At 39.5% G+C, this 27,688-nt stretch overlaps 1 protein-coding gene across 6 annotated transcripts in view; it reads left to right on the forward strand.

The window, feature by feature from the left end:
- CHRM3 (cholinergic receptor muscarinic 3) overlaps window positions 1–27,688 on the forward strand; it is a 506,410-nt gene that overhangs the window by 170,365 nt on the left and 308,357 nt on the right. For 2 of the 6 annotated variants that reach the window (XM_047703265.1, XM_047703263.1), the window contains exon 3: window positions 11,191–11,283. The exons of the other annotated variants lie outside the window; for them this stretch is intronic. The gene's annotated coding sequence lies outside the window, so the exon portion shown is untranslated. The remainder of the gene's footprint in view (window positions 1–11,190; window positions 11,284–27,688) is intronic. 6 annotated transcript variants of the gene reach the window in all.

The raw sequence follows: 27,688 nt of genomic DNA on the forward strand, positions 1-27,688 counted from the left end.
CCAGAGTCTTTTTTGACTTACTGTGTTTCTGAATTTGTTGGATCTCACCGCCTCTCACTTTTTAGAGAAAGTAGAATACCTTTGAGAGTAATGCTAGCTTTGCATCACGCCCAGGACACAGAGTTCATTCTGACTCCTGATTTAAGTCACTGGCAGACATCAGTGTGGGTTGAAAGTCCTGGATGGTTTGTGGTGTCTTGTCAAGGGATTCATGTTTAGCGTGAATCTTCTGGGTTCTACACTAAACTAAGATTGCTTTCTAGAGGTTGGAAGAACTAGAAGCTGTCAGAGCCAGGAAGGTGGCCAGTCCAGCACAGGTGGCCACACTCAGCGACCTCAGTGACAGCACCCACAGGTGCCACTTGTCAGGGCTGGAGCTGGATGGCTGGTTGATGACATCCTGGCCCTGGAATGTGTGCGTAGTCCCACAGGCTGTGTACCATTTACAGTTTTTGAACACACACACACTCATATTTTAATTATTTTTGTTAGGACGAAAAACCCACATGGCATTAAATTTACCATCCTAACCATTCAGCGTGTACAATGGAGTGTTATTATGTACCCTCGCAGTGTTATTCCGCACCCCTCTAGAATGTTACATCCTGCAAGAATGAAGCTCTACCCCATGGAACAGTAACTCCCCATCCCCCTCTTCGTTCCAGCCCCTGCAGCACCACTCCACTTTCCGAGTTGCTCAGTTGGACTCCTCTAAGAACCTTGTATAGGTGGAAACATGTGGTTTTTGTCTTTTTTTGTGATGGGCTTGTTTTACGTAGATTGAGGGCCATTAGGTTCATCCGTGGGTAGCCCATGTCAGAATTTTCTTCCTTTTTTAGAGTCAGATAATATTCCATTGTATGGATACACCACATTTTGTTTATCCATTCATCCTGTGAGGCTAGACCTCTCCCCTCTTCCAGGAATTACGTTCTCCCACGAATTACAGCTAATGGCAATTTTAAGTGAAATAATTGTGATAAGAAGAGGTACTTGAGATTACTCAGAAAGTGTCATCCCACAGAATATTAGAATGACTCTCATTTTAAAGCAAGGTTGAGAGAAGTAACTGGCGAGCAGTTTGGTCCATGATGAGGAAGTAATGGAAGTTCACCACTTCTGCATATTTCCTGCCAATCTCAAGAGCTTCCTCGCAGCAAAGAAACCAACAGCTCCTCATCGCGACCCTCTGAAAAACACCCATTGTGCTCACGAACACCCAGGAGCAACATCTTTCTGGGTAAAGATTAAACACAGAGAGGTTTTAGCTTTAAAGTTGAGTTACTTATTCTCCATGTAAAAACATTTCCAGAGAAAAGTGATCACAGAGTCCAGAATTTTCAAGATCATTTGACATCTTTAAATCGAAACTGAAATATTAGAAATGTCATCTGCTTGTGATTCTTCCTCTAAATTTGTAAAGGACTCAAATCCAGAGGCTTCTAATAAATCTCCAATTAGATGTTGTTCTGGTCTTATGTAGCCTTTTCTTTCTCCTTCCTTTCTCCTTTCCTCCCGCCTTCACTCCTTCCCTCCCTTTCTTTTTTCTTTCTTCCTTTTGTTCCGTATTTGTCCAATGATAAGGTTAGGTTATGACCTTTCAGTTTGACTTTATTTATTTTTTATAATTTTTATTACATTAGTCACCTCATAGTACCTCTTTTTAATTTTATTTTAAAATGAGAAATCCTTTGTTCATATACATTTTGAAAACAATAGTGGAAAACAAGTTGTTCAGAGAAAATTCATGATAGAGCAGTTCTTACATCGGAGGGTAGGACGGGCCGACATGTAGGTCAGCCCACTTGGGACTGACATGCGATCTTCTCATGTAAGGTGTGGGGCACACGGTGGGTGTCGTTACCAGTATACGCATTGTCCCCTCCCCTGTCTTACAGTTGCAAAACGATGGGTTATATAAATTCTTGCTACTAACAGTTAGTTAGTAGCATGCACTATGCAGTTGGGTTTTGTAATAATGATTGTTCTGAGTACAAACTATTTAATAATCTTGCATTGCTACCTATCCCATTGTAAAAATCCTGCATAAAATGCACTATGTTTGAATGCAAAGTTCTAATTTTTTTTCCCCAAATCTTGCATCCTGTCAGATTTATGTATCGGTTGCCATTTCAAATATGCCCAAGTCGTGCATTATCCTGAAGGAGGCAGGTCCTGTTTACAGCATCCTCACTTCCCCTGTCAATGACATTTCCCTGAAGTGCCCATCATGGGCATTCTGATCCCTCCTGAGAACCATTACAGTTCTAGCAAAACCCTGTTCATGAAGGAAATGACAGACTTATTAATGTGAAGACATTAATATCTGAGAGGGCCTATTATGTCATTCTTCCCAAGGGCATGTACATTTTTATAATGGTCAATGCTTGAAGCCTGAGGAATAGCACACCTGCAGGTAGATTTTGAATATTTACAGTGAACCAAAGAAATGAGACTTCCTTTTGTGTGTTGGAGGCTGTGTTTTGACTTTTGGTGTTTGACTCCCCTGAAATCAGATAACACAGATGATTGTCTTTACGGAAGGCCAGCTAGACCTTTTGCAGGTTACAGTCATTTCTAGCCCCATTTACGTGTGCAATTACAGTGAGTACATTTCTGAATCTGTGTCTTATGACCTTGCAGTTTCTGGCACAAGAAATGTGTGTGTACATTTTTGTATTTTATATGTGATATTTCATATTTTTATATTTACCAGAAATATTTCCAGAGTTTTACTAAAATATATATTACATAACTTTCAGTGATACCACTTTGTTTGGGAAAATTAGTAAGTTACTTATGCATCTTACTGATATTATTTAGTTCTGGATAACGGGACTTTTTCCAAAAATCGAATCTATCAATAAAGGTCAAAATTTACCACCATCGTCAACATTCAGAAGATTACGCTACAGAATCTTAAGGACATTAGAAGAGGCACTCTATCGTGTTTTAATCAACTGATACTGGTTTTTTAATTAGCATATAACCTCTTCTGTGACTCTTCTGAAATGAACTGACTTACCAGAATGGGCAGAGAGGAGTGTGTTGAGTTTTTATAAAATGAATCTCATTATCCTTGGTTAATCCCTTTATTAATTACCTTTTTTTTTCAGTAGTCCCGAAGCCCAGATAAATATCAAAACCACTCCAAAAGCATTTTACACTAAGAGATCACCAGGACTCTGTCCAGAGACCTCACCCAGAATTTCCTGGTCTCCCCCACAAGATGCATAGTTGTAATTTGCTCCCTAAGTGGTTTCTATGCAACTGGGTGAACCCTTATTGGGGACCCTTGAGAACCGTTAATGTACAGTTACCCTGTTCAGAAAACTTGGAGCGATTCTAAAGTTCCTCATCCCCGTTTTATTAAGTAACGAGATCCTAATGACTTTACATTTTAAACTTATTTATTGGGAGGGGAGTGTAAGTGGGGGATGGGAGGGAGAGAGAATCCTCAAGCAGACTCCCTGCTGAGCAGAAGGTCCATGGCAGGGCTCCATCCCAGGACCCTGAGATCATGACCTGAGCTGAAATCAGGAGTCAGCCGCTTAAGGGACTGAGCTATCCAGACACCCCGACTTTACATTTTAAATTCTCTCATTGTCCCATTATTATATTTATGAGCATGAATGTCTCACCGCTTCTCTCAAATAAGGGAATCAAATTCTATTCTAGCATATTTTAAGCATTTATGAAATATCTGTTGAATGAGTGATAAAGTGAATGAATGAAGGTATCATGACAGATCTCCTTCGATGTCTTTCTGACCCCAGGTTTTATTATATCTAACATTTCCCTAAATTACCAAGCTGCCAACGCTAACAAAGGAAATGTTGAAGTTAGTTGGACATAGACTGGTTTTATTAAACTCGTAGTGATCCTTAGGGATTCCCCATTCTCTTTTCTTGATGTCCTTTACTATGCTAATCCATTACAGAATCTTTTCAGGAATATCAAACACATTGGTCTCAATATCTAGAAATGACATTGCTTTTCGGAAATTGGGACAGCAGGTACATTTTCCAGAATTACAGGAACTCTTCAGGCTTTAAAAGTCTCCAGTCGGAGCTAAATAGTCTTGCTGTGGAGTCTTTCAGTACCTTATAAAGCTATTTCCTTGGAGGCAAGGCTAGTGGAATTCCCCTCCAGAAGCCCCTGTGTAATTCCTGTTTTCGTGTAACTGAGATTTGGATTTCATTTTAACAACTTCCCATGCACTCAGGAGCTCATTTTTCTTGACAGAGAAGACAAAAAATATGTTAAAATGTGGAGAATTTTCTGACTCTTTCACTTTCCTTTTTCATCCAGGAACATACACTTAATTGCCCAAAAGCAGTCAATGTGAGCTTTCTTTACTCCTGAAATAATCCTTCTTGCCTTTAATCAGTGCTGTGCCCCCTAACTTTATTTGAATGTTAGATCTTTTACAATGTTTTTTTGTCAGTCTTTCCTAATAATTAATATTTTGTCCTCACAGCATGGCAGGCATTGCTGTAAGTATTTCTATGTATAGATAAATTTATTAATTTCACAGAAACACGTGGCAGTGTTATCATCATTTTACAGAGGGGGGAAACCAAGGCACAGAAAAGTTAAGTAATTTGTTCAGGGTCCTACAGCTCAAGGTATTTGAGTTGAGATTTGAACTCAAGCAGCCTGACTCTAATATTCTTAACCACAATGGCAGACTGCCTCTTTACTTCACTATCTTCAGTTACGTGCCATTGTCCACATCTTTTGTCCATACTTTGGTACTGTAGGAATTCAATCAAGAGTACTATATGCATCCACATGGTCCCTGTAGTTTTCTACTCCTCCTCTGTCACCAAGAGGATTTATGAATATATAGATGACATTACTTCCCCCCATATTTTCCAAAGTGTCCTGGAACCAGACTGCGCTCTTCAGAAAACACACACTCACAGACGTCATTAGTTGAAAAGAAATGGACTAAATATTGTTTAACTAAGTAATATGATCAGTTTCTATATTTTCTTTTCTAATCGAATTGTTAAGGTGTTATTATCTAACAAGGAAGGAAACTAAAATTCCCCCATGCTGTTCACACTTTTCGACTATTTATATAATCTTTTATTTTGGCAAAAAGTTTAGCAACTGTTTATGCCTTGCTGGAAAGTCACTCTTACTCTCCCTCAACCAAAGAAAAAACTGTTAAGTGATTGATTTGTGGTCATCGAGAATTTATCAAAACCGACAGTACAGTTGACTTTTTCTGCTCTGATTTTCAGACCCGGTGTCAGAATATCCACCAGGGCTTCCTCCACTTGTTACTTTATGTAACTACATCACTTTGCCAAATTTATATATGTATATATACATATATATACTCATATTCATTATATACAAGTTAAGAAATTTTATGTGATGTTAAGATGCAGAAGTTTTCAGTGAAATTGCTTCTTGAGCACATCTCTCCACTGCTGGAATACAGGACTGCCATCCTCTAGGGCGTGTGACTACCAAACATAAGCTCTTTAGGTCATACTCTGAGTACTTGGCGGTGACCCAAGGACATGGCCCTTTACATAGACCTTGAGGTAGTCCAGAGGCTCCGTTTTATCACCTTTTTTTTTAACCCTATCAATGCAACTCTTTTTTTTTTTAAGATTTTATTTATATATTTGACAGACAGAGATCACAAGTAGGCAGAGAGCCCGATGTAGGGCTCAACCCCAAGACCCTGAGATCGTGACCCGAGCCAAGGGCAGAGGCTTAACCCACTGAGCCACCCGGACGCCCCTATCAATATAACTCTTGATGTTCATTTTAACTAAGGATTTTTTGGTAGGAAGTTACCGTATGAGCCATGTCATAACATGACAAAATGTGTGCCCTTCCATGGGTTTTGTCTGCACTGAGAGTATTAGTAATGAGAAGGGAGAGGAGGAATATGTTAAGGACTTAGAAGGAAAAAGTTATTTAAATCCCCAAACATTGTTAGGAGATGGATATTGTTATCCTTCTGCTTCAGATAGAAAAATCAAAGCTTGTGGGGTATTAGAAGTTGTTGAACCTCACACAGCTAGTAAGTGGCAAAGCTAGAATGTGAACCCAGGGCTGTCTGAAACCAACGCTCTCACTTCCTAGGGAGGTTACAACTGAGATTTGTATGTTTATGCATATGTGTGTGGATCAAATGCTCCCAGAGTTTCCACTGGGCAAATTTTTACTGAGGACCTGCAAAGCCAGACTTCCTGTACTGGTCGCCTTGTGGGTGCTGCCATGATTAAGGCCCAGTCACTAACGGAACACAATTCAGCATGCTTAACCATGTGTTGAGCAATTTATGGGTGACCAGTACTGCTCTGCTCTAACGCCTTAGTTATATTAGCTCATTTCATGCCCACAGGTAATCTTAAAAGGTAGGTGATGTTCCGTATTACAGATGATGGAACTGAAGTTAAGAAGGGCAAGTGAAGGTGTCATTTAGCAAGTGAGTGGAAAAGGCACAGCATGAACTTAGGTTGCCTGACTCCAGAGCCTTCACATGGATTCTGTGTCTGTTCTCTTTGCTCTTCTGAAAAGAAATTACTAGAAATAGTTTCATACGTTCAGCTCGAGACAGAGCAGAGGAAAACAAGTTCCACGAATGATTCGTGGTATCTTTCTTTTTGTCCTTCTTCATCTCTGCTGTAATGTGACAATACTATAGGAAAATGCATATAAATGAAAACGTACCACTGCCTGATATTTGTAGGACTTTTTTGCCCAAGTGCTTTGCAAATAGGTGCCATTTAAAGAACTAAACCTTTGAATTTCTCATAAGAGAGCACAGGGAAGCTAAATTGTGTGCTGAGTGAGACCATTTACGTGCTACAAGCATGGGATACTATTGGGCGATACAAATTATGCCAGTCTGCTAACCTTTGTGACATTTTCCTCTGTGCTCTCGCTACGCTGAAAATGTCAAATTGAAGAGGATTTAGGCTGCACCGTCGGCTTAGAGAATTAGCAGACTGACTTTGCTAAAAATACTTACTTCTCATCTATATTATTGCCTTATTAAGAAGACGAACCATCTCTGTGTAAAATAAGTCTGCGATACGTGCCTTTTGAGCATTTGAGTTATTTTACCACAAATTCAGTTTTCTACCTACAGCAACATTGTTCCATCGAGTGGTAACATCTCCCCACCAAGAGTCCACACACACTGTGCCTTCCGTCACCAGCCATGTGCTCCTGGCTCCCCATTTCCCTGGACAGCGGAAGTGTCCCAGGCTCCAGAACAGCACATCTGACATTTTATTTTATTGTACATCCCCTCTTGTGTGCTCAGGCATCTCAAACACACCCTTTCTCAAACTAAATATGCTTTTCCTCCCGTCCCCTCAAAGTCATCTCTCCAATGCCGTCCTAGTCCATGGCGCCATTCTCTGTCATCTGAGTTACCGAAATAGCACCATAGCCATCACTAAGCTCCTTAACGAAGTTCTGCCCTCTAGAATCTGTTCTCTGCACAATGACTAATGGCCACTTTCCAAGGTCACATGGGTCCTTCTGATGGGATCAAGTAGCGTGTTCACTCAGAACCCTTGAGTGTCTTCCATGGGGATCAAGTATGATGGCTTTTATTTGATTTCCAAGACTTCTTCCAAGACTCTCCAGAGTCACCATAAGCCACTCTCTCTTTCCTTGCTGCCTCCCTCCAGGCTGTGTGGCTCTGGCCTCCTCTGATGATGAGAGTTCACTCATCCCCTTGTCCTCACTCAAGCTGACATCCCCCCCTGTCAAACATTCAGTGAGTCTCACCCTGGACCATGTGACTATCCCATACCTCTACCCACCACACTTTAGTTCGCAGTTTAGTGTCTATTTTCTTTCAGAGAGTGAAATTTTAGGAGGGCAGGTCTCATGTATGAATGAACCATATGGGAAGCAAGTATGTTAACACTATTTGTAGTATTTTGTATTAAATGTGCATATGTATTTGTTTATAGCTTAACTGTAAATGATTCATTGAGTTTATAAAATATGGAAATAGTAAAATACATCTTGAGTCTCAAAAAATGCTTGTATTTACTAAGTGCTTACTAAATGATAGGCACAAGAAAGAATGCATTTGTCCAAAAAATACTTAGCAAATGCTTCTGCTATGTCTGGAACTGTGCTAAATATAGAAAGTATAAGGCACACTGTGTGTCTTCAAAGTTTAAGACAATTTAGTTGAGAAGATAGGACACAGACACAAAGAACTATGGTCATGTAGGTCAATTTAGTATGGGGATACTAGGTCTCCAGAATCTATTTTTACTGGTTAATTGCTTAGCTAAGAATTACTTTGAAAGTAATTTCACTAATTTTGACTTGCTCTTCTCTCCCTTTTCTCCTCCCCTACACCCACTTTTCTGAGCAGAAATGTAAGATTTATTCGATTCCCTTCATTTGGCATCACGACAGTATAAAGTCATCAGTGTAATCACCATAAGAGGACTTTGTTTTAATTTTTATCACCCAGCACATTTTTATTGTCAGAATGGTTACTAATCATTCATTTTTATTTACTCTAGCTGGGGAAGTTTTGTAAAAATCTTGTGACTATTTAGAAAAAAAATGTTTTAAATTATGGGTTCTCTTCTAGCCTGCTTCCCAGTGAACACACCATAGACTCAAACCTTATGACTCCATTAGATAAAGAGGCCTTCACTAAGAGACAAGATCTTCTTCACCCCTTGCCAATGACCTCCTGGCCACAGAGACCCCTCACCTCCTCCCAGACCAGGCTCAGCCCCAGAATGTCACAGTCATGTTGTGTTTTTCTCAGGTTTGATTGGACTAACCCTCTGGATGGCTAAGATGCAGGACACAAAAACACAGATGATTAGTGTCTATTTCAAATTCTTGGGCTCTTAAGGTGTTTTTTAAAATAACCATTATTTTATAGTTTTTTAAAGCTGAATTGAAATATTTTAATAGTTGTTTAAGAGCATATATAAGAAGAGAAAAATGAGGGTAAGAGTAAACATGAAATAGTCTTAAGAAATGCTATGATATAAACTAAATCTTTGACAGCTGTTGAGAGTGGCTAAAACCTTGTGTTGAGAAGAGAGTCAGGAAGGTCTGGGTTTAGAAGATTCTCGTTACTGTTCAGATCTAGTCTCCACGAAGTGCCAGGTGTGATGACCTCTTCTCTCCTCAGCTCAGGATGCATTCCTCATAATTCCTTCAAAATGCCAGTTGGAAAAGCATCTGTTGGTTGCGTGGACATTGTGTTGGCCAGTAGTATCTAAATTGTCTTCCCTGCTACTCTAGAAGCTCAGGAAGACCTGGAATTCATGACTGAGATATCAGCATTTGACCTGATATATCAGATACCTGATATACCTGAGATATCAGATATCAAGTCAAATTATTTTGTGAACATGTGCACTCGGTTCTGGTTGGAATAATTCAAAGAGGCCCATGACTTGCAGTGGTAAGTGGTGATAGTTCTTCAGGAAACAACAAAATAAAACTTGAAAAATGACATAAATGGTGGTTTGGAGATATGGTGAACATATACAAATCTTTGCAAGCTTTCAGACATATATGTATAAGTAGATGTCTAAAAATTTTGATACTAAAAGGACAATAATCTAGATATTTTGTTTGAGTAAGAAGTGTTGTCCTTCCTCTCCTTCAATTATCCAAATGTGTTATCTAGGAGAAAAAAAAAAAGATGTTCGGGACCTTCATAAGAGTCAACCAGCTTGTCAGGAGAGAAGGTTATTTCATTTGGTGATAATAGAGAGATATTTGAAGCTGGGCAATGATTTTGAGCATTGTATCTAACATTAGAAGAAGGTTTGGGATGATTACAGCAAGATACGGTGTAATACATTCATGGAAGGGGACCCTGGTAACATTTTGTAGTTCAAAGGTGTGGAGGACAAACACCTTGCTTGATCATTTTGTCATCAAAAGCCCCCAAATCAGCCTTTCCCAAAACAGAAGTGTTCAAGGGTAAACACTGAGCTGAATGGGTCCCATGTCGCCTGTGTTGGATGATGGCAGTTTGGTGTGGCTGTAAATACTTGGGAGGCAGATCCCTACTTTCTTTCTCAGGCCGAATGTTATGAAAGCCACTGGAGGGTTGTAGTTCAATAAGTCCTTGTACTTGAAGAGACAGAATGGGAATTCTAAATGTCCATATCAAGATTAACATAGTCTATAAACTGCGGTCACCATCTTACATCAAATTTTGCACAGCTTGCCAAAGAACTTGATGTTCCTTGGGGGTACTTTTCCTGCCCCAACTCTCTGCTTCCACTCTAAAAAAAAAGATCTTCCTCTATGATGTTGATTTTATTTGTCATTCCCATTTTAGAGATGAGAATACTTGGGCCCAGGAATGTAGTCTTTCTAGGGAAACTCAGCTAATCAATCATGATGCAAATCCTGACCCTATGGGTTGGCATTCTGTCTGCCCACCATGCTCTCTCTGATGGAAACATTTCTATCTTCCTGCTCTGCCTCAGGAAGCAGACAGCCCCAGAGACCGCTGATCTCTGTGAACTGATGTGATAAAGATGTTTAGATTCTTCATAAGACAGTATCTGAGGCCAAGGCGAGTCAGGACTGATGGAAAGTTATATAGGTTTTTTGTTGCTGTCTCTTAGTGGATTTTAGCTCTGGAATTCCACCAAGCCTATTAATATATAACTGTGGCCCATGCAGCCATAAAGGTCTTTTTGTGAAAACTGCAGAGGTGAGCTTGGACTACAGTCTATTTTTTGCAGCCTGGAAGTTTCTCAAAGCAAATGTCAGGGCTTTGGATACTCATGAATCAAAACATGGACAGAAATAAAATTTTAGATACCTCCTAAACCCAAAACTAAAGGCTAAAAAATAATCCCCTTCCCATTCTTCAATGTCTCAGGGAGCTTATTCTTAAATTCACCATTAATTTATTTATAAATTATTCAGGTGTTCTTTGAGAAACACCAGTTCTTTTCATTATATATTTTGGGTTGTTATAAAGCAGATATGTTGCACACTTCCTTTTTATTTCTATGTGCAGATTATAACTTTGGCACTCAAGGAAAAAATGTGCTAGGAGGTTTCTTAAATTTTTGGAGAAAGTTAAAATTATTTCCTTGCACTTTCTGAGACACATAATGAGCTCCAGCCAGTTCTCAGGTTGGTGCTGGAAGTTTGGGGTGCTGGTTTATTGTCTCTTGTTCCTTCTAGGTTCCCTCTGGGAGAGATGAGGAGGAAAAGCAGGGATGATGTTTCACTTTCATTTAGGATGGAGAGCGGCATCTCCCAACACAGATCTTTTTGGTAAAGTTGGATTTGAAAATATGACCAGTGGGCAATAATGGGGCTCCTACTGACTTCTCAGGGCTGTACCTTTCCAGGCTTGTAGAGAAAGCTGGGGGCATGTCCTCTTGTCTAAACTAGTAAAGGAGTGACCTCAGCTGTATCTCCCACATTCTGTCACAGGCATAGAAGAGTCACCTTGGGACGACCCTCCCGGCCTCCCTCTGGCAGGTGGGCCCTCAGCCTTGCCCACATGTGTTGAATGGAGCAACCATTAGGTCCTGGTTGCTTCTTACAAAGCTGTGACACTCGCCATAGACAGACATGACATGTCTCCAGTTCCCACATGAGCAGAGCTCGGCCCTCCATCTTGTAAATAACACGCCCCAGAGAGGCCAGTTTCTTACCAGTTAGTTGAATGCAGCTCCTTTCCTTTTGATAGAAAATACGGTGGGAAGGGAGATAGAAGGAGGATCTCCTCCTCCTACTTCATCCCACCCCCCAACACACGAACCAGAAAGGACTTTTCTTCTCATCAAGAAGTTCCATCTTTGGGGTGCCTGGGTGGCTGAGTGGGTTAAGCCGCTGCCTTCGGCTCAGGTCATGATCTCAGGGTCCTGGGATCGAGTCCTACATCGGGCTCTCTGCTCAGCAAGAAGCCTGCTTCCTCCTCTCTCTGCCTGCCTCTCTGCCTACTTGTGATTTCTCTCTGTCAAATAAATAAAATCTTAAAAAAAAAAAAAAAAAGAAATTCCATCTTTTATAGGCCAAGTTAGGACATGGGGAAGCAGAGGGTGGCCCACACAGTCAGTGCCCTGAGGAATTTTAAGCCAGCTATGCAATTAAAATAGTGAGGTTGGCAAAACTGTTTAAATTACCTACAGACACTAGTCTTTATTTTATTTTTTTGTTTATCGGCCTGTCTCTCTGTCCTACACTGCCTTCCTTTCTCCATTTCTCTAACCCTTAAACAGCAACCAAGTCATTTTTCCAGGGCTTATTTCAGGAATTATAGCCACAGTTACAAAAGCGTGTTCTGGCAAAGAGAGACATTTTCTCAGATTCATTTATAAAGAAACTTTCTCTTGTGCTAAGCAACAAAAGAAGCTTTATATTGACTTAAATTGTACATATCTGATTAGCCAATGTAGCTTTCTTTTGCTAAGTATATTTTTATTAGACCAGTAAATAAGCTTGTGCATTCTATTTTCCTACTTTTTTATTCTCCTATTTTTATACACGCACAAAGGTTTCTTGAAGTTTGGTTTTTGAGCATTCTATTAGACCCATAGATGAGCTACACATCTCTGCTCTCTTAATGCAAACCATGTAGCATATTTTTAATTCTATGTGAATACTGCATAAAAACTTTTGAATACATTATGCCATTTTCTAATTTTAAACAAACTTGATTTAAGCATGTATGCAGATTGGTTCTTTTGCTAGTTAGAATACCCTTCCTGCAGCTCCCAGGGAGTAGATGAGCCTGGAGATAATATTTATGAAGCTATAATCTGGAATATCCATCAACCTTCCCACTGTCCAGTTGACACTGGTCTTTGGAGACAAAGTACCACGTCTGGGAGTGTCTCTCTATTATTTGGAAGCATTTGTATTATTGTTAACCAAGTATTTGTCTGTATAATTCACAGACCTCCAAGAGGTCGCCTAGTGCATGGCAAATGAGAGAAGCTCCACAAGCAATTGTCTGAGTCAATGACCATCTATTAATGTGTGACCGTAATCAAGCCCCCACTAGGAACGTTCACTTGTTCTTTTCATTTTCCATTGTCAGATGTTGTACTGCAGTGCTTCAACAGACAATCATCTTTCTTTTGTGAACAAAAGGAAAATAAAAGGAAGGACACTGAGCCAACCTTAAAAAAAGTTTATATATATTATGTATATAATATATATACACATATGCATATATATGTACATGTATATCTCCAGCTGTCTTGTGCCCTAGTATCCTGCTCTGTGACAGAGGAACTAGAATATGAGCAGTTCTGGGCGCACAAGCTGGGAGAAATGCTGCCTATACACATTTTATAATAAAAAAATATATAGGCTTTAGCTGTGTAAAGAAGTGGAATGCATATATGCACATGTATATGATAGTTCATAAATTCTCAGACAATTTTGTAGAAAAAGAAGTGGGTTTATAAACACATCTTAGACCTTTAGGTGTTAGGAAAAAGCAAACGTGTTCCCATAATGAGTTATTGAAGCAGCATTATAAAAGAACCAGACAATGTAATAACTTATGAATAGGTAATCTACTGATTTCAATGAGGAACCAAATTGAATATCTACTAAATCACTCTACTGAGTAAAATAGCCTCCTACGTTTGGAGACATGTCTCTGCCAAAGATGATTCAAGGTACCAAATGCGAGCACTGTTCATGAAAAAAAAATCGTATATTAGTACATGAAAATTACATAAAACTGTATTTCCGACTTTGCTTCTGAAGGACTATGGAAGTCCCCATTAAATGCATGACTTTAGAAGTAAGACCATTTATTTGCAAATGTCATAGAATGCCTTAGTTATAAATACAAAATAATAGGATCTTTGATTTTTATGTGAAAACCCATATTCTAAGTATTATTCATTTTTTAAAAATCTTCTATTATTTTGTATTTCTTTCTGACGCATATTATAATGTTTGTATGTAAAGGGCTTTAGGCCTAAAATTGTGGATGTGAGGGATCCATGAGACTCAAGGTCACCTTCATAGATCATCTAGTCTGTCTGACTCCCTTCCTCCATTCATCTCCTCAGGAAGCCAAGTAGTGACTTGTCCATGCTCGATTCTGATTATCTAGCTCAATCAGAAATACAGTAAATGCTGAGTGTTCCCTACTTGACCCTCATACTTTACCTTCAGTTCATCCGGTTATTTATTAAGTCGATCATTAAAAATCTTGAAAATCATTAAAAATTATTAAATATAATTAAAAACCACTAAAAATGACCATTATGTATCTGGGGATATCGGGACCAATAAGATATGATTCTTAGCCCCAAGAACTTCAGAGTTGACCATAAAAAGGAGACCAGAGGGCAAAGAAGGCCAGTGCTTTTTAACAGTATTATGATCTACATATAACATGAGCTACATTTGGGACACAAAGAGAGGGTAACCAATACTCTTGGAGACAGGGATAAAAGCTGACTTAAGGCATTATGGTTTAACCACTTTTAATAAGATGAAACTTGATAATTAAAAAAAGGGCACTGATAAGTTTTTACAAAGTAGAGGCCAAAAATTTTCTCTGTATCTATTCTAGCTTCTCTGACCTTCCTTTAAGAAATTCTTTATATCTTACCCAGATTCTTCAGAATGCATTTTTAACTTGAAGTTCCTTGGTTTCTCCAGGGATGATAGAAAACTGCTGATTGGTATCCCTTATTTAGTAATCTGAATTTTTGGCAGGCTGAATTTGAATTGCTGGATCAAAACCAAAAAGATTAAATATAACAGGAATAAACATAAAATCCTATATTTAAGTTAAAAATGTTATCTTACAGATAAAAGACAAGAGAAGCACTGACTTAACATGAAAAATGAAAAGGTCTAAAGAATTCGGTTGGCCACAAACTTCCGTAGAAGCCCATTGTAGGGTTGTAGCAGCTAAAAATCCCAACATCAAGCTACCATTGATGGAAACCGTCTCCACATCACAGGAAGTATTAAGCTCATTATCCCAGGCACCGGTCAGAGAACAACCGTAAAATAATCGGTTTGGTTCTGTGTGTCACATTTAAAATAACGGAATACTCGAAAGCTCTGTGTGAGGAAGACATCCATCCACACACTTATCTCTAGACTAGCCCCTGCCTCCATCTTGAATGTGGGTTTCAACCAACAGCTGAGCACGGTCTAGTTTGTAACAACTCTTAACTGTTCATCAGATCCTCACTTCCAAAAAGTCTCAATCAGTTTGCTGAAACCGAGCCACTCTTCCTTCCCTGTGACAAGCTCTTCTCCTTGGAAGGCCTACATCCATTTTTTACATCACTGCTCTAACATCCGCCCAGTTGGAAAACATGGGGCTCATTGATTTGGATTAAGGCTTCACACCATGTCTTCATTAAAAATATATGGAGTCCCTGATATGTGACATCAGTATATTCCATAGTGTCCTGGACATTATAGTGACATGACTGTTTTGAAAAGTGAAATTTACTCTCAGAAAGCTTCATTACACTGAAGAGATTTTGCCCTTTTACTCTAAAAAATATAGCGAGTCTAGAAAGATGTACCATTTACAATTATTTGAGTATGAAGTGATCTACCATGATTGACCTGAAAACTAACATTTTATTCTTCATCCGTAATATACCTGCCGCTTCTTTTCCTCATCAGAAATTGTCAGGTTTTTTGTTTCTGTTTTTGTTTTTGGTCTTCATTCTCATGCCTGAAGGCCTTGATTTCTCCTTTAGTTTCTAAAATCTGTTTCAGTGTCAGCCAAAGTAATAATTGGATTTGCCTGATATTGATTTCTTATTTTAGACCATTCTTTAAAAAAATGATAAAGCTCAAATATTTTATTTCACTTGCCTGAGATCAATTCTGTGATCTGTTTAGCAGGCTATTATAATTCAGTATTGAGTCCATTACCATCTAGGAAAACTGTATTAACTTATGTTAAAAATGTAATAACTATATTAATTTCAGTAGCTTCCCTAAACTTTTCCCTGCTCCCATTTTCAAAGACAAACATCCAGCTTTCTATCTTTTCTCTTATTTCTGCTAATTTCTCTAAAAGTGTGCACTTATGGAACAACTGATATACAAAAGATAGCAATTTCAAACTCTTTGCCTCTTTGTAACCTCATTCAAGAGAATATACACATTTCTTTATCAGGCTCAGAATTTCACCACTAGTGAAAGTTCACAACCCCGGGGTGATTCAAGGTAAAAGATGAATAACACTATGAAGAATCCAGTAAGGTAACATAGAGTGTCAATCTTTCAGGAAACATCACTGATAGAGAGACCTTCATTCAGGCTCAAGGAACGCAGAAGTCATTCATGCATCTGACATATTACCACGGTTGATTATAATCTTGTTCAAAAGCAATCCTTAGCACCTATAACCCTTACTTAATAGCACCTGCCATTAAGGTGTAAATAAATCTGCAGAATTGTAATTAAACCCTGATGTTCCAATCCACTCTTAAGCAGGTTCATTATTTACTGCTGTATATTGCCACTTAAATGGTGTTCTTAGGTATTTTCCATAATACTAATGTGTTTCCCCCTTTAAGCTGTTAGTGATGATTCAGGCATGGGAGGTAGGAGAATGTATTGTAAAACGTGGAAATAGATAAGCTTTTTCTCCTTTTTAATGTCTAAAGTATTTTGCGAGGCACAAATTATTTCTGTATTCTGTGTTATAATACAACGATGTTATTGGTTTTAGCACGTGGAAATCAGAAGTGAAGTACTTTTCAAATGACTCATTGGATTTACAAGCAAGGGAATGAAAGTACATTTCTAAAACCAGACAAACTTGATAAGCACAGTTGTACTACTTGGGAGTTTGTTGACTTTTGTTTAAGGAGACTAAAAGTGGTAACAACAAAGCTTTTCCCCAAGTGGTTGGATTTTCTATATTTGGTGTGTATCATGAGATACATTGGCAAGGAACACATTTTGCAATATGTTTGTGTTTGTAAGAAGCAGTGTTTGTATCTACACAGACACATCTCTATTGTGAATATAGCAGTGGTTCTGTTGTACCTGTGAATTTATTGTTGCCGAGTCAGCTTGTCATTGGTGTCAAGGTTCACTTAGGTTCAACATCAGCTCAAGATTGTCTTCAGTGTTTCAAACGTTTAAGGTGTTTTCAGAGTGTATAACTTCAGATGCATTTATGGCCATCTCTCAGTTTGATTGAAGCCTCCCTCTTCGATTTCTGATAGCAAGAATTCCAGGGCCATGCAGAAAACTGCTGGAATACACATTTAAATGCAAGTCTTTGAAGAAAGGAAATTATTTTGGTAACTGAGACAAGAACATGTCTTCAGAAGTATTTCCCGTAACCTAAGGGATTGACATATGTAAGTGGACCTTTCCTATCTTACTCATTTACTTATATTTTTATAAAGCATAAAATCATTGGATTTATTTATGTCTTCGAAAACCATGTATTTCAAGGTGTTTCTTCTATCAGAGGATTTTCTAGACTTCTCTTTCAGTTGTCCAGTTCTCCAAGGCTGTGAGCATTGTAAGCTTTTGAAACAACGTTTAATATTTATTCATATGCATGGCAGGGATTAGAATTTTCTTTAGATAAACAAATCTAAATCTACTTTAACCATTTCAGCGTAAGATGGCGACATCAGCACCAGTGTTGTTGAAAATTGAATTGTGTACCAGGGAAATACGTTCTCATACCAACATTGATACCAAAGTTTAATCCCATTTTTCTCTTTGATATTTCCTTAATTTTAAATGTTTTTTTCAAATACTACTTTACAACTAGTCCCCTGATTTTGAATGCTAAGTTAGACCAGTCTTTCTCACTATATGTGAAGTATGTTATATTTAGGAGACAAAACCTGGCCTAAAGCATTCAGTGTTTTGTTTTTTTGTTTTGTTTTGTTTTGTTTTGTTTTAGTAAAGATTTTATCTATTTATTATTTGAGAGAGAGTGAGAGAGAGAGAGTGCACGAGAAGGGGTAGAATCAAAGGGAGAAGCAGACTCTCAGTGAGCAGGGATCCTGGAGGGGGACTCGAACCTGGGACTCCGGGATCACGACGTGAGCCAAAGACAGTCGCTTAACCCAGCTGGGCAACCCAGGCGCCCAGCACTGATGTCTTTATACTCAGAAGTGTTAGTGTTAGTTCATGCTTCTTAGTTTTAATCAGAGAAGAAAAGATCCATTTTAAAGTATATTTCACTTGGCTGGATTTACAACATTCAATGTTTGAAACATTTTATATCGATTGTTTCTTTCACCTCTCCTGTTTCATTAGACCATTTGAAGTCGCACAGAAATAAATCAATGTTGAGATACCTCCTCTAAGACTGCCTTCTTCTCCATTTTTTTCTTCTTTCTTTAAATCCAGTAATTTTCCATCTCTGACTCTTTACATGAAAAGCACTTGCAGCTCCTGGGACATTTCAGCTGTTGACACTTTAGGAACTTCCAACTCTGTGTAGGTGTTTTGAAGTAAATTTGAAACCTGGAGGTGGAAGGAAAGCCATATGTCCCTAAAAGTTTTATTTTATTTCTTTGAGTGAAAGAATTACCGCCAGTGTGGGAGACAGTCCGCAGCTCGTACGTAACGCAAGTCGCGAAGAGAGCCGAAGCGCAACGTCTATTGTTTCAAAAAGTCCTAGCAAAAATCACAAACCATCGTTTTACTACTTGGAGACTAAGACACCTTCAAAAGAGCTGTAGAGCTATGCCTTTTCTTCTTGATGGGCAAAAATTGTATTATCAAAAATAAGTAGGTGTATCATCTGATAATTTTTAAGTTTTTAAATTTTTAAATTAATTAATTTTTTTATTTGAGAGCACAAGCAAGTGTCGGGATAGAGGGAGAGGAAGAGGCAGGCTCCCCACTAAGCAGGGAGCTGGACGCGGGTCTCGATCCCAGGACCTGAGTTGAAGGCAGGTGCTTAATGACTGAGCCCCTCTGGGAACCCCTCACCTGATCAATTTTAATTTCAAGTAGTAAATTGATTAATTGTAAATGAGAGGCTGGCTATAATCATCACATCTTGAGAGGAACCCCGTCTTGCAGCAGGGCATGCTGCACTGTTTCAGAACGTGAAACACTTTCTGAGGAAACAGATGTAATCTCTCTTGATGATTTTTAAAAAGATAAAAATTTAATGGCTAAAGGGCCCCAGAATGGCTTTTTCTTTGACTGTCTGCACGTAGATACAAATCCTTTGTATAAGCATAAGTGCTACACAAGTGACCAGAATTTTTTTTTTTTCCCCACAAGATTCAGGACAGGGAAAGCCAAAGAAGCTTCATTTTTCTCTGTGCATCTCTAGGAAGGAGAGAGGGATAATCCAAGAACAAGAAACTTTGCACAAAGAAATGAGCAATTTTTTTTTTTTTGATTTTCCAAATAGCTCAGAGTTTAAATGGAGGAGTCAAAAAAAAAAAAATGAAATAAAATGAACACAACTACATAAATAAAATTAAACCAAAAGGCTTTATGGATGAAAATTCAATTATGATTTGCTTCAGTTTATGTTTTTTGGGATTATTCCTCATTTTACATCATCAAAATGCATTTTGGGACATTTCTGATGAGCAGGGCACTGGAGACACAAGGAGGTTTAGGGTGTGTGTTCTCTACCCTTAACTGTTTTGATTTTTTGTGTTACAGAAAAATAATTGAACAACTATTCTTGTTTCACTGGCTTTTTCAAGGGGGCAATTTATCTATGAAAGGTAAAATGTCATACGGTAAAACTCGTCAGTAGCTGACCTATAGGGGAGGCTGAGAGGTCTCGTCCAAGGTACAAAGTGTAAACAGCGTAAAAACAGTGATCTCTAAAATTACCAACCTAGTGAAGGGTTTTGTCATTTTTTAATGAAATGACTGAGGTTCACTTTCTCATCATAGGTTGTTTCTAGGTGCTACCTTTTGATTTGTTTCCTTTCATAGCCAATGCAAATCAGGGCAACTGATTGCAATAATGACTTGTGTTCATTCTTCCAACTTTCCCTTTACATCACTTAAAGCAGAGAGCTATGCTTTTATACTTTCCCACTTCTCATTTGATTTTTGTATTTTTTCTTTTAAGGAATTTAACTATTTACCTATTAGTTGATTTAGAGTGTATGAGTATGGGGAAGGGCAGAGGGAGAAGGAGGGGGAGTGAATGAATCTCAAGCCGACTCTAGGCTGAGCGGGGAGCCTGATGCGGGGCTCGATCTCACAACCCTGAGATCATGACCTGAGCTGAAATCAAGAGTCAGGTACCTAATCAACTAAGCTACCCAGATGCCACTGTATTTTTTTTTTTTTTCCAATCAGTGGCATCTCCTGTCTTCCTTTTTTTTTTTTTAAGACTTTATTTATTTATTTGACAGAGAGAGATCACAAGTAGGCAGAGAGGCAGGCAGAGAGAGAGGAAGGGAAGCAGGCTCCCAGCTGAGCAGAGAGCCCGATGTGGGACTCGATCCCAGGACCCTGAGATCATGACCTGAGCAGAAGGCAGCGGCTTAACCCACTGAGCCACCCAGGCGCCCTCCTGTCTTCTTTAAAAGCCTAAACTTGTTGATGGGGTTTTTGCTATTGTGAGTCTGGGGGTGGGGGGGGACAATGGGAAGAGAGCAAAAATGATTTGTCAGAGCCTTCCCTTCCCTGAAAATACAATTCTGACAGGTGGGATCTCTGAGCATGGGGGTCCCTTGTGTAATTTAGTGGCAATGCCTAGGGACACGGCAAGACTTCAGAGGATGTTCCAGCAAGAGGCTGGACGTAGACATCCAGTTCTTAATTATAAAATCAATTCCTCATCATGGTGCAGAGCTAAGGGCTCTGAAGGCAAGAGCCAGTGTGGACAGCTGACATGGTGGCTAGGGTGGGCGCCTGCCCTTTGGTTCTGTGGAAAACACCAGGACATTGCAAAGGCTGTGGTCATTGTTGAGATTGTTATGGTTGTATCATTGTTACTGCTCAGATTTCCCTGCCAGCCTAGCTGAACAGAAGCTTCAAGCTGGATCTTTGTTGATTCTAGAAAATAAGAGGCATGTATTTCTTGGCTTCTTTGCATCTCGAATGTGCCCTGATATATGTCTGTATCCGGTATCTTTATGTTCTCCTGCAACTGGTATTGTGAAAAGGCTGCTGACCTAGCACTCAGGAGTGATTCTCTGCCTTTGTCTTGGGTCTGTCTTTGTATCGCAACTTTGTCTCATTATAATCCAAGACATAACTCTCTTTCGGTTGAATTGACATTAAACCATGTTGCTTCGTCCATGCCCCCCCAATTTAAAGGTGGTGTTGCTTGATTAAAGGTTCCTGATCAAGGATCAAGCAGAACTGTGGTTCAAGGCAGAGCTACAGGTGAATCAGAGCAAAGTTGGTACCTCCTGACTTGTTTGGGGGCAGCGGCGACAAAGGTTTCAGTTTTTTAAACTCTCATTTGGTTCCCTAGTTTGGAATGTATACAAACTGCTCTGAATTAATGTTTCTCCTTCACACACCACAGTGCTTCTTGCCTTTACCCTTCTCCTTTCTCTCTTTTTCCAAAATAGAGAGTGTGAGCTATGATTGTGGGTCAGCGGTGCTCCTGCCCCAGCCCCAGCTCCACGCCACCATCTAGGTCGGCACAGAGGCCACCTGACATTTTACTTACTCCGTCTCATGTTATTGGCTCTTGCCTCCTCTGTTCCTTCATCTGGGATTGTGCCCTGGATGGCTGACCTCCATGTGGGCTCCTCTGCTTGAGCTAAATCGATGGGAGGCCCAGAAGGAAGGCAGAGGGTATGAGGAGAGAGGTGGTCCCCATGGTTCTGGCTTTGGTTGCCTTCCTCTGGGGAGGCCTACTTCCAAGCCCGGTTCTCTCCAGCCTCCATAACACCGTTCCTCTTGTCCATTCTTCTTCAGGCTGGTTACAGGTTTTCATTGTTGCTGGTCCCTGGGAGCCTCACCCTTACTTTGTGGTTCCTTACCTCTACTCACACCTCTGCAAACAGCCCCTTCCTTCAAGTATCTTCAGCTGCACCTTGAGTGTGCCAGTGGCTTTCCTGCTGGGGCTCCGGTTGATGTACCTTTTAGCTAGTCTCTGTCTTTAGCTCTGGTCTTCTGCCATCCCTCCTTCATGTCCTTATGCAGAATGAAGTTTTATCTTATTTTTTTAGAGATTTATTTATTCAAGGGAGAGAGAAAGAGAGGAGAGGGAGAGAGAGTTCCCAACAGACTCCCCACTGAGCACTGAGCACCAAGCAGGGGTCCGATCCCACGACCCTGAGAACATAACCTGAGCTGAAATCGAGTCAGATGCTTAACTGACTGAGCCACCCAGGTGCCCCCAGAATGAACTTTTAAATGTAAATCTGTTATCCATGTACTTAAAATCCTGCGATGACTTCCTTCACTCCAAGAATGAACATGACAACTTCTGTGGCAGTGTCCTCCATGAGGCTGCCTCTCCGGCCTTCTTCTACCCTTCTTGGTATCCTACTTTGCAGGGCCCAGCTGGTGAAGTCTAAGTGCTTTTCAGCCTGGATCGGTAGGGACAGGCCTGCATGTGAGCTCTGAGGACTCTGGACTCTGGCCTTGCTCAGTCTGACCTGCACGCACCCCTCTCCCAGGCGCGTTGCCACCATGTGAATGATAGGTAATTTTTCAGATTGTGTCACTTGGGTTGATATCCCGAAAAACAAATGGAAACAAGAAAGATAACAGATCTTCTGATTGGATGGCTTTTCTCTTCACAACATGTGAAGCTGGAAATAAGGCACGTCTTATTTTTCACGGAAACATGAAGGGTGAAATGGTGAGTTACTGTAACTCATGGAAACTCAAGACAGAGGAACTTTCCCATATAGACATGGACCTCTGAGCATATTGAAAGGGCATTTTCTCACATTGTACAAAGTATATCTGAGAGTTTTAAACCCATTGATTTAAAGGATGTGGGCTGGGGAAGGGGGGGGGAGAACAATTTCAAAACCCAGTGATAGGAGGCTAGACTCCCCTTTCTCATCTGAAATATTACCTTTAAGAACCCAATGGAGAGGATTATGTCATTCCTTAAGTGGATCTTCATATTTCAGGAAGGCTAATTATTAATTACCCTAAGGGAGTGAGTCCCATGCTGGAGCAGCTTTCCCTCATCCTCCGCTCGCAAATCTTTTGTTTTCCTCAGTTAATTTGCTGAGGTCTGTGCTGCTTGTTGATTGATGGGAGACCTCCGAGAGGCCTGGAATGTGAGTTGTGGTGACATGACCGATGGCAATGTGGGGTTGCTTCCTGATCCATAAAACAAGCAAATAATCTCTGGGACCGGATTGATCTTCTGTGATGGAAGTGGTTTTTAAACTGTATTTTCTTAAAGGAAACGTCAATAGGCATGAAAATCTGGAGGGGCTTATTGAGTCCTAAAGTGGGAAGGAATGGGAGTGGGGTTAGAGCCAGATAAAGGGTATGTATTTGTGAGGAACGTCTGGACCTCTTCTAGTTCGATAGATCCTAGGACCAATTAGAGAAAAGGTGGCGGGCCCGGGGATATCAACTACAAGACGCAGGGCAAATTACTTAAATTCATGGAACATCAGTTTTCCTTCTAAAATGAGGGGGAAGAGAGTCCACCCCATGTATTTATTGCAATGGTTAAATAAATGCATAACCTTTAAAGCATTGAATACAGTGCAAAGCGTGAGTGCTCACACAATGGAGAACTGGTGGTTCCTGCTCTCTTTCTGTGGCTGCTTTCAGAGCTGGTGTTTAGACATTTTTATGCTTTTTAATGTAGCCTGTTGTCATGCTTTTTTAATATACATTCAGTCACTCTGTTTTTGTTCTTCATTGTGCAATAGCTGTTTTCCACCACGTCAGTTGGCTGGTTACAGCTCCCCTGCTGATGTCCTTCCTTCTTTCTTCTCATGAAACTTTTAATATATAAATGCCCATAGTGCTAATGAGTTGGTCCTTTTTTTCCCCCCCAAAGTGTTTTGAGTAGGAGGACGCACTTTGGACTTTAAGATTATGGTTTGATAATAAAGAAAATCATTGTGGTAGCCAGTGTGGACAGTTTGAAATATTGTTAGAGGTGGAATATCCATTTGAGATCATGAATTTTGGTATGAAAAGAAAGAAACTGGGAGTATGAAATGCTGAACTAATGAGGGGTTTCCATTATGATGAGTTTAGATGAGAGAAAATAGACTCTCTGCCTATCCTAACCGCTAAAAAAAATTAATAAAAGTGTCCATTTGATTCCGTTTGATGTCTATGCAATAAAAAGTATCATTTTTAACACCAGGCAAATAGGTGCTTGATGCATATTTTTCTCAATTAATGCTGAGTGCGCATTGCTGGGAGTGTGTCCATATAAACTAGAAGCACTTTCCGAAACATCTGTAGAACAATTCATTTTTTAGAGCTATGTGCAATGACAGTGTAAGGAACTTGCTTCATTTCTAAGTGTATCGTTCAATTGTGTTAAGTACATTCGAGTTGTGCAACCAATGTGCAGAACTTTCCCATTTTACAAAATTGACCACTCTACCCATTCAACGACAACTCCCCATCAGCCGGGGCTCCTGGCAACCACCATTCTACTTACTCTTTCTGTGATGTTTACTACTGCAGATACCTTACCCATGTCAGTGGGATTATATGGTATTGGTCTTCTTGTGACTGGTGTATTTCACTCAGCATAACGTCTTCAAAGTTCATCCACGTCCTAGCAGATGTCAGGAAGCTGAAGAAGACTCCATTGTGTGTATACACCACATCCACTTACCCACTCATCTGTTGTGTGGGCACTTGGGTTCCTTCTGGAACTTGTGGCTATTGTGCATGGTGCTGCTGGGCACATGCGGTACAAATATCTTTTTGAGATCCTGCTTTCCATTCTTCTTCATATATATACCCAGGAATGGAATTGCAGGATCATATGGCCATTCTAGTTTTTACCTCTTCTGAGGAGACTTCATACTGTTCTCTGTTGGCTGTACCATTTTACGTTCTCCACATCCTCAACAACACTTGTCACTGTTTTTTGATAGTCATCATCTTACTGGGTGTCAAGAGATCTTGTGGTTTTGATTTGCATTTACTTAATGATTAGTGATACTGAGTATCTTCTCCTATGCTTGTTGGCCATTTCTGTATCCTCTTTGGAGAATGATGTATTCATGTCCTTTGCCCATTTTTAAATTGGTTTTGTTGTCATTGTTGAGTTGTAGTATTTCTTTATATATTCTGGATATTAATCCCTTATTATGTGTATGACTTACAAATATTTCCTCCCATTCTTTGGGTTGTCTTTTTACTCTGTTGATTATGCTCTTCGATGCATTGAAGTTTTGAATTTTAGTATAGTCCAATTTATCTATCTTTATAGTTATTTCTTCAGCTTTTGTTTTCATTTATATTGAAGGAATATGAAGTTCTGTCCTAATACGTTTAGTGTACTATTGTTTGTTGTTTAAAATGTAAGAATATTTAATAATCCCTTATCATAATAGGAAAATATTTTTTAGGAACATAATGCTCCCTATTTTTCATCTCGATTTTTTGGCAAGGAGTTCCTACTATTGAAGGCAAAAACTTAGACAAGTTAACTTTTTGGAATAGATAGGTAAAGCAAGAGTAAATAACAAAGCAATATTTTTGGAAGATATTAGTTTTTCTAAACAGATGTGGGTGCTTCTAGCATTCAGTGGTAGGTCTGTGTATGCTGTATCCTGGCAGGCATTCTGTCACCTTGGACAAAGTAGGCCTGTGCTCTTGCCATGTTCTACCAAGGGTCAATAAGACTTTCTTAGCTTTGGGGAGGAAGTTGGCTCTAAAGTAAGCATGTATAGTCCAAGCCAACGAGCTCTGGGTTTGACCTTTTTAGAAACCACAGCTTTCTCTTTTGGTCTTTATGAAGCTGCTTCTAGAAACTGACCTTCTGCTTTACCAGAGAAAATATATTAATGTCCCATGAAAAATGGCCTTATACAATTAATGTATGATAGGTTCATAGTGGACCTCAAAGATAAACCGAGCTATGGGTGTTTAGGTGTTCCCTTTATCTTTATATGTGTGTCCTCACACACCCGTGCACACACACACACACGCACACACACACGCATGCACACATATACATATACACATACACATATACACACATACAATATGGACAGTTTATAGATAACAGTAAATTTCATAATAAAAATGAGTAGCCTTACATGAATTTCTGTTTGGAATTTCTGTTTGGAGTAATTTCTGTTATAACCATGAATAATTTTTTATAGCTTAGTCATTTGCTAGGATATGGCAGTTTATGCCCCAAATCCTATTTGATTTTCCTCGGTGGTATTATGAAGCTTCAGCAATGCAGTAAAAGATGAACTTTGATAAGAACTTTGATAAGAACAGGCTACTTAGTTAAGTTGGTAAAAATGGAGAGGATCCACAATATGTAAATTTAAAAATTGAAATATATTTAAAAACATTTTCCCTCCTCAGTTAAATCCTGTTCCTTTCAATTAAACATCTTCTTTTTTTTTTAAGATTTTTTTTTTTTTATTTATTCACTTGACAGAGAGAGATCACAAGTAGGCAGAGAGGCAGGCAGGGAGAGAGGAAGAAGCAGGCTCCCCACTGAGCAGAGAGCCCGATGCGGGGCTCAATCCCAGGACCCTGAGATCATGACCTGAGCCGAAGGCAGCGGCTCAACCCACTGAGCCACCCAGGCGCCCCTCAATTAAACATCTTCTTTGCTATCAAGTTTGAGATTTAGTTGTTGGATTAAACATTACATGGCTGTGCTTTTTGTGTTCTATACAGAAAGATGGTGATTATTGCACTTTAAGAAGGAACATTTATTAAATTGGTAACAATACAATTTTAAATGAAATAGAAAACTCTTAGCCCATCTGTAAAAACTAAGGCTAGAATTTTTTTTTAACATTTTTTTTAAGATTTTTTTTTTTTTTTTGACAGACAGAGATCAAAAGTAGGCAGAGAGGCAGGCAGGGGAAGCGGGGGAGCAGGCTCCCCACCGAGCAAAGAGCCTGACGTGGGCCTCGATCCCAGGACCCTGAGATCATGACCTGAGCCAAACCCACTGAGCCACCCAGGTGCCCCAGATTTTTTTTTTTTTTTAATCAAGAAAAGCAACCTGAAAAAAAGTCAAGTTTTCCAAATATGACTTTAAAATAATGTCATGGTATTTATCCATTCCTTCATTTCATGTAGCCCTTCCTATAATTTCTATGCTCCAGGAATTCTCGAACATATTTCCACCTCTCTTCAGATAAGGCTGAAATGATTGAGAAATGGGAAAGATCGTCTCCAGTCTCTGACAATGTGCCTAACATTATGCTTCCTTCTCTGAGACTTAATGTCTGGAGCCATGTGAGTCCCAGCTGGCTTTCTGCATGTCAAGGCACAACTGCCCTTTCATGAAGTGACAGACTCTGGGTCTCCAGAGGCAGGATCAGTTTCTGTGGCTTACAGATAATCCAAGAGAAATGGGTCCCGACATAGAGTTCATCCTGAGAACTTTTAGATACTTCTGTTGTTCCTTTAATCCAGGGATTTGCAGCTTTGTTTCCTCTGAAGTGGTACAGTTGGGGAAAGTGGAATGCCAACTGGTATTTTTAAATTTCTATGCCTTTCAAAGATTATTAGACTATTTAAATGCAGAGTAAATTCCTTCCATTTTACTTTCTGAATCTGAGATTACATGGGTTACTTCCATTAGGGTCTCTTT

Source organism: Lutra lutra, chromosome 14 (genome assembly GCF_902655055.1).
Source record: "Lutra lutra chromosome 14, mLutLut1.2, whole genome shotgun sequence".
In the NCBI taxonomy this organism is placed as follows: domain Eukaryota; kingdom Metazoa; phylum Chordata; class Mammalia; order Carnivora; family Mustelidae; genus Lutra; species Lutra lutra.